Source organism: Haematobia irritans, chromosome 5 (genome assembly GCF_050003625.1).
Source record: "Haematobia irritans isolate KBUSLIRL chromosome 5, ASM5000362v1, whole genome shotgun sequence".
Lineage (NCBI taxonomy): Eukaryota > Metazoa > Arthropoda > Insecta > Diptera > Muscidae > Haematobia > Haematobia irritans.
Genome location: NC_134401.1, coordinates 19,950,229 through 19,958,931, shown reverse-complemented (window position 1 = coordinate 19,958,931; position 8,703 = coordinate 19,950,229).

The following is an 8,703-nucleotide window of genomic DNA, read 5'->3' as shown; positions in this document are numbered from 1 at the left end:
TTGTTAATTTAATATATATCACGTATGGACTTACTTACAATTTAGAAGACCGTATTAGGAGGTTTTAAGACACCTTGCCATCGGCAAGCGTTATCGCAACCCAAGTAATTCGATTGTGGATGGCAGTGTGTAGAAGAAGTTTCTTTGCAATCCAGGGTGGAGGGTACATAAGCTTCGGCCTGGCCGAACTTACGGCCGTATATACTTGTTTCTTTTTGTTTACCTTTTTTCCGCTCAAAAATCACTACATACTTCGTTTTCCATAGCATGCTACCTATCGTGTTTAACTTCGAGTAGAAACAATTCGATAACGACTGCGGTGATACGCGTACGTTTAAAACTTCCCCTCTAGCGATATTCTTTTCCCTTCAAGTTTTTTACGAACTCCTGTTCCTTCACAAGTAATCTTTCCAAACTTAAAAAAAAAAAACACTCGCTGGTCGCAAATATCAGTCGAATGGAGAATCTATTGTCATCAAGGATAAAAGTCTCGAGTCGGGTTAAAGAAGATGGGGCATCATTGGACCAAGCATTCCAACGTTTAAGAAATCGCCCCTATTCCAAACAAAAAAAAAAAAACAATCTTAAGAAGAATTCTTATCACTTCTCTTCTACAAGTCGCTGTTTAATAGAGGTTCTGGAAATGTTAGATAAAAAAGATTTTCTTTAATTTAAGGAATCATTTCACCCCTACATTTGAATGAGGTCTACCCACAAATAATTCTAAGGGGTCTCTCAAATAATTTCTCAAAACTAGATTTTCAGAATTAATTGAATATCATTGCCCCCCGTAATCACCTTTTCCACACCAGATTTTAGTTCATAAAAATTCTCTATCAATATTCTACTAAGTAAATTTCCTTATAGCAAACATTCAACGAATACTTCCTTATATTCTTCTCATTATAGTTGTTGTAGTCGTTGAACATACTCACTTATTCTCTCTATCTATTGGCAATTGTTCTTGTTGCTATTGTTATTAGGTACATTTTATTTTAATTACATATATTATAGTAATTGTTGTTGCTGTCGTTGCAGCAGTTCTTAATGGTACCTACATAACATAACGTTGAGTTCACTTCCCGATTACTCTCTTGTCCTATGATGCATTCTTGATATAATAATTCTTCTTCTTCTTCTTAATATTTTAGTGTGTGTCTTTCTCTGTCTATCATATTCCACAAGACTTATAATAGGGGGGTGTTGTATAAACCATCACCATACCATCATACTCACCATCATTCTCTACATCATCATCAACAACAAACTCATCATAACACATCATCAACACAGTCTACCCATCAACACCCAAATGATATATAAAGAAAGAGTAGGCTGACCACCATACCAGCAGCACCCCAATAGTAGCACCATACCATCATCAAAACTAACGATTATCATTGCCTACCACCTCACTACATTGCATTTCATTGCAGCCCTCATACCATCGTACATACACACGACTTCTCCTCCTTAGTACTATGCATTGTTAATTAAATAATGCATTCATTAGAGAAACTGATGAGTATGCATGCATGTGAGCGCTTGAGTGTGTGTGTGTGAGGACGTGGAGGCATTTGTCCCCTTTGCTTATGTAGTTTTGCTCTTTATTTCTCACTACACTATTAATTGGGGCTCATTTGCAGAATGAATACCCCAAGAAATTCTCTCTTTTTCTTACTCTCTCTCTCTCTCTCCAACTCTTATTTTGTGCTTTAGTAAAGCCATGTGTTTAATGTTTTGGGGCTCTCTTTTGCTTTAACCACTGTATATGGAGCTCTAATGTTGTTGCTTTGAGGTGTTTGTTTGTTTGCTATCAAGTATGTGTGTGTGTTGGTGTTGGGCATTTAGTTTGGTGCTCTTTAGTTATTTATGCACATTTATTGCTGCGGCTTCTGCTGCTGCTGCTACTACTACTACTGCCCACCGTTAACCAACAAACATCATAATGAGCTTTTCTAAATGAGAATGAGCACAATTTTGTATTGGGAGCACTGCTGCACAAAAACATTTTTGCATTTCATTGCTGTTAGCTGCTCTGTTTTACTACACCAATTATTAAGTCTGTGGGTGTATGCGTGCGCGCCCAATGTGAGACTATGATGATGAGGACAGCTTTGACTCGTGATTGTTAGCTGGCCATTCAGTCTATGGACAACGTTCAGTAACGTAATGCTATGCATAGAAGAGCACGTCCAAATAAATATTTTAATACGTTCCGTCGTTGACGTTTGTTTAATTTTTATTTAAATAATTATAAAAATAATTATAAAAATAATTACAAAAACTATTGTAATTAGTGTTAATGAGATAATAAAAACTAACTGGAGTGATAAGTGAAATATTGGAAAAATAACAAACAGAATTTTTGAAAAACAAAAAAAAAAAATTAAAAAAGAATTGTGTGATCATAAGTGAGAATGGGAAAAATTAAGTGAAATGGTAAAATTGAAAAACCTAACATGTAATTAAAACAAAAAAATGTTAAAAGCCAAAAGTTTGTTAAAATATCAAAAAATGTGATTGTCGCCGCGATCAATCCCCATAACCATATATAGCAACATTAATAATGTCAAATAATTTAATTGCTTTCACGAAATTAAATAATTACCTTAATTATAATAAAAAAATTGATAATATGAAACTGTTTGTGTGATTTTGTGTGTGTTTTTATATATAAAACTTATTAAAAAAAATACAATAATAATAATAATGAAGAACAAACACAGTGGATTCCCGTTTTAATAAAACTTTGTAAAGTATAAAAAAAAATATATTGCAGCACAAAAAGAGATATAAATTAAAAATGCATATAAATATTAATGGAAACCCCATAACAATAATAAATAAGAGAGTAAAGTTTATAACATTTTGTTATATGACTAATAACAATAAATAAAATAATTTTTATACAAAATTACAAAAAAAAAAAAAAACAAAATGAAATGAAATAAATGAAACAAGCAAGGAACATAAAAAAAATAGTGCCTATACAAAGAACTTTCAGATCCTATTGAACTTTAAGCCCACCACTATATTCGAACTTGCATAAAAAAAATATTTAAAACAGAGCTAACAAAATTGTTTATTGTCATAACGAAAGACTTTCATAAAAACAATGACAATTTCCAATAAAGTTACAAAATGTGTCATTAAATAATAAATGAAAAAGTTTAATTTAATTGCAAAATCCCTTAATATTAGGAGCCTTTTTCCACCAATGTATGCTATGTTACATGAGTCATGTACACAGAAAAAAAATATAACCAAAATTTTTCTAATAAAAAATTTTAATTTAATTCTAAAACATTTCCAATTAAAATTTTGATTGACTCAAGGTTTCTTTTTATTAAAAAAAAAAATCACAAAAATTAATTGATCCAATTAAACAGAATATTTGGTACATTTTATGGTGGTGGTTGACGCCATCATTTGAAACAATTTCAATTAAAAACTAATTAGAGCAATTAATTTCGTGATTTAAGTTGGGTATTAAGTTCGAGTTTAGCCGCTAAAATCGCAATTTTTTCACGATTACTTTTTTTAATTAATCCACTTTAAGGAATACAAACTTTATGAAAACTTTGTGAAATTTTAAAATTTGCAACAAGTACGTATAATTTCATGCATTTTTCTTACTGATTTAGTTTTCACTTTAGCGATTTTAGCGGCTAAACTCGAACTTAATACCCACCTTTAAGAAGAAAAAATATTATTTTTCTGTGTAATATAACAGGTATCCCGACTAATATGAAATTTCCACACTTTGCGCGAATAGTGCTACAATCTAATTGAAAACTCTTTTGTATTTAAGAAACTTAATTATTTGTGAAAAATGTGAACCCATTTAAACCTAGTGAGAAGGAACTGAGCGAACCGTAGAACCTCTATAATAGACCTACGGAATTAGTAGCACTAAAACAAAAATTTTTATAAAATATTTACTTTTATGACATTTATTACTCATATCGGACAAGAAATATATATCTCATATATATGTTCGATATTGTGAAATTCTCATATATATGTTCGATATTGTGCTTATTTACGAACTCCATAAAACTTTACAATTATAACAAGTATATACGGCCGTAAGTTCGGCCAGGCCGAAGCTTATGTACCCTCCACCATGGATTGCGTAGAAACTTCTACTGAAGACTGTCATCCACAATCGAATTACTTGGGTTGCGGTAACACTTGCCGATGGCAAGGTATCTTAAAAGTTCCTAACACCGTCTTCTAAATTACAAGGTAATCCATACGTAGTATATATTAAACTAAAAAAGGCCGATTAAATACGTATATAATTAAGTTTAAAGTTTCTATAGAAATAAAATTTTGACAACATTTTCTATAGAAGTAAAATTTGGTAAAAATTTTCTATAGAAATAAAATTTGGAAAAAATTTTCTATAGAAATAAAATTTTGACAAAATTTTCTATAGAAATAAAATTTGGAAAAAAATTTCTATAGAAATAAAATTTTTACAAAACTTTCTATAGAAATAAAATTTTGACAATAATTTTCTATAGAAGTAACATTTTGACAAAATTTTCTATAGAAATAACATTTTAACAAAATTTTCTATAGAAATAAAATTTTCACAAAATTTTCTTTAGAAGTAAAATGTTGACAAAATTTTCTTTAAAAATAAAATTTTGCCAAAACTTTCTATAGAAATAAAATTTTTACAAAATTTTCTACAGAAATAAAATTTGGAAAAAATTTTCCATAGAAATAAAATTTTTACAAAACTTTCTATAGAAATAAAGTTTTGACAAAATTTTCTACAGAAATAAAATTTTCACACAATTTTCTATAGAAATAAAATGTTGACAAAATTTTCTTTAAAAATAAAATTTTGCCAAAACTTTCTATAGAAATAAAATTTTTACAAAATTTTCTATAGAAATAAAATTTTTACAAAATTTTCTATAGAAATAAAATTTTGGTAGATTATTTTTGGCCCGAGTGGCAACCATGAATATGAACCGATATGGACCAATTTTTGTGTGATTGGGGATCGGCTATATATAACTATAGACCGATATGGACCAATATTTGGGGGCTATATATAATTATGGACCGATGTGGACCAATTTTTGCATGGTCATTAAAGAACATATACCAATACCATGTACCAAATTTCAGCCGGATCGGACGAAATTTGCTTCTCTTAGAGGCTCCGCAAGCCAAATCAGGGGATCGGTTTATATGGGGGCTATATATAATTATGGACCGATATGGGCCAATTTTTGCATGGTAGGTAGAGACCATATACCAACACCATGTACCAAATTTCAGCCGGATCGGATGAAATTTACTTCTCTTTTAGGCTTCGCAAGCCAAATCTGGGAATCGGTTTATATGGGGGCTATATATAATTATGGACCGATGTGGACCAATTTTTGCATGGTTGTTAGAGACCATATACCAACACCATGTACCAAATTTCAGCCGGATCGGATGAAATTTACTTCTCTTTTAGGCTTCGCAAGCCAAATCAGGGGATCGGTTTATATGGGGGCTATATATAATTACGGACCGATGTGGACCAATTTCTGCATGGTTGTTAGAGACCATATACTAACACCATGTGCAAAATTTCAGCCGGATCGGATGAAATTTGGTTCTCTTAGATCAATCGCAAGCCAAATTTGGGGGTCCGTTTATATGGGGGCTATACGTAAAAGTGGACCGATATGGCCCATTTGCAATACCATCCGACCTACATCAATAAAAACTACTTGTGCCAAGTTTCAAGTCGATAGCTTGTTTCGTTCGGAAGTTAGCGTGATTTCAACAGACGGACGGTCGGACGGACGGACATGCTCATTTCGACTCAGAATTTCACCACGACCCAGAATATATATACTTTATGGGGTCTTAGAGCAATATTTGGATGTATTACAAACGGAATGACAAAGTTAATATAACCCCATCCTATGGTGGAGGGTATAAAAATTGGTGGTAATATGGGCCTAAAAATTTTGTCCTTCATTGAGATAGACCGAAATCTCAATACACATACAAAAATATGGCAATCAGAGACAAAAATTATGGCAACCGATACCTACGATACAAACTTTAGCAATGACCAATTACAGTTATACACATAAAGATGTTTGAAATGTTAGCATTAGTGATATTTTACTTTGATAATCTCTTTTCGTAAGCACAAAGATATGATGTGATCTTTCAAACTAGAGTATTAGTGCATAGAAGCAGGGCTGCTAATAAAATTTCAAGAAAAATCGTCAATTAAAAAAGTCTTAATCGGCACATATATTTTAGAAATTGTCAATGTAAATAATATTAAAATAAAACATTTTTTTACGTAAAAACTGAAAAAAGTATTTATTTCATATACAAAATGAATATGCACAACTATGCATTTCAATTAAAATAAAAACAACGAATTTAGACCCACAATTGAGTTATCTACCCCACCCAGATCTATACTAAAGGCTGTGGAAAAGTTCATTCACTTGAACTGAAACATATATAGTCAGGCGATATATTTGTGTCTGGCGTTCTCTTTTCAATGACTCTATTGATCAATTTCCTTAATCTTCCTTGTCCATAGAGTTCGAATAACAACTAATTGTAAATTAAATCATGCATTTAGACGGTAATCGCCTGTTTCAGTATCACGCTAAAGGTGAGTATTAAGTTCAAGTTTAGCCGGTAAAAATCGTAATTTTTTCACTAAAGTGAAAACTAAATCAGTAAAAAAGGTAAAAAATTATACATATTTGTTGCAGATTTCATTATAACTTGATGGGGAATAGCCAGTGCTGCCGCTAGTGAAAAATTGAGTGAAGTAGATTTTGAAAAAAAGTGGAGTAGATTGAACAAAATTGAAGTAGCATACATTTTTGAAAACAAAACAATAGCGTCGGTGAGCGTATTCCTTTGCTAAAGATATTAAAGAATTTATAATCAATAATATATTTATATTTTTCATGGAAATTATTGCACTACTTACCGATTCATCTTGCACATCGCATGTCCACACTTTATTTACTCACAACAATTTGACAGTTCACGCATTGACACTTGTACAAAGCAAAAATAAAGGGTTGCCATTCCAGCGATGAAAAATAGGGTTTGCATATGTTCAATGATTAAAACCACTATGTTCATCGTAATTAAAGCAATAGGAAAAACAATTAGGTAATATGGGGAAAAATTTGAAGGAGAACAAAAAGTGAAGCAGATTTTTGGAAGAAGGAGTGACGAAGTAAATTTTGTGAAAATGAAGCAAAATACTTCGATTGAAGTAGTAGCGGCAGCACTGGGAATAGCCCAAAGCAAATTTTCACAAAGTTTGTATTCCATAAAATGGATTACTGAAGAAAAGTAATCGTGAAAAGTGACGATTTTAGCGGCTAAACTCGAAGTTAATACCCACCTTAACATGAAAAATTATTCAGTTATGTATACAAATAACATTAAAATAAAAACCGTCTTGTGGTAAAACAAAAATATTTCGTATAAAAAAAAGATATTTTTCTAAAATATATTTATTAATTCAGTAAAATTTACATTTAAGAAGAAAAAAAAAATTAAACACAAGTAAAATTCTCGTGATTTCAAAACGGGTGAATTCTTTGATGGTTTACCCGACAGATATGTCTATATGTGGCTATTTTTTTTTTTTTTGTTGCACAAGATTTTCACCACAATTAAATATTTAGAGTAAATCATTGTCAATTTTGGTATTAAAATAACTTGAATTTCTTAACTTTAGGTCATCTTTTGAATAAACTATGCATTCCAATGAATTATTCTCCATTTAAGTTTGGTATTCCAGTCAATTTTGTTACTAAGTCAACTTGAGTTTCTTAATTTTTGGCCATCTCTTGAATAAAGTATTCCTTTCAATGAATTATTCTCCAGTTAGCTTCTAAATGTATTTTACCTGATTAAAAAATGTCCACATTTACTGTGGTGTATGGAAGAATGATGATTTTTTGTACGAATTTTGACAAAACTCGAAAAGCCAAAGTACTCCATGTTTTATTTCCGAAATTTTTTCCCAAAATTTATTTCAAAAATTTTTAAAAAATTTAAAAAAATTTAACTCTCTAAAATATGAGTCTAAAGAACGGAATTTTTTTTTGAGTGAAAAATCGTCAAAATGCCATAAATCGACAAAATTGGCAGCCCTGCTTCTCAAGTCACGACTATATATATGACTTTAAAAAATCCTCTTCAAGAAGTTTTCGCCAATATTTCTAAAACATTTTTTGCATTTGTTTTATTTTGTTAACTGCCGATGTATTAGTATCAAATGCAACACTAAAAACCTTTGTTTTTTCTAAAATAATCCAAATTATAAATGAAAACAAACCCATTCCTGTAAAGTCTTGCCGAAATCTAGAGGAAAAAGAATCTGCGAATCAATTGAGTTAATTTATCTGCTTTATATTGAATTGTTTTAATAAAGTTACCCCAACAATTTTAACGCGAAAAGCGAACATTGTACAGACCTATGCATAGAACAAATATCACCAGAATTTTTTCATTAAAAAAAAAAAAAAAATGGATGGAATTTTTATCGATAATATTCAATTAACAATTTAATTGGTTCAACAAATTTTTGAAATGAAAAACATATTTCACAATAATTATTTGTATGAATAATTTTTTTTTTACGGGATCAATTAATTTTTAATTGACTTTGGTGATTGATACTAT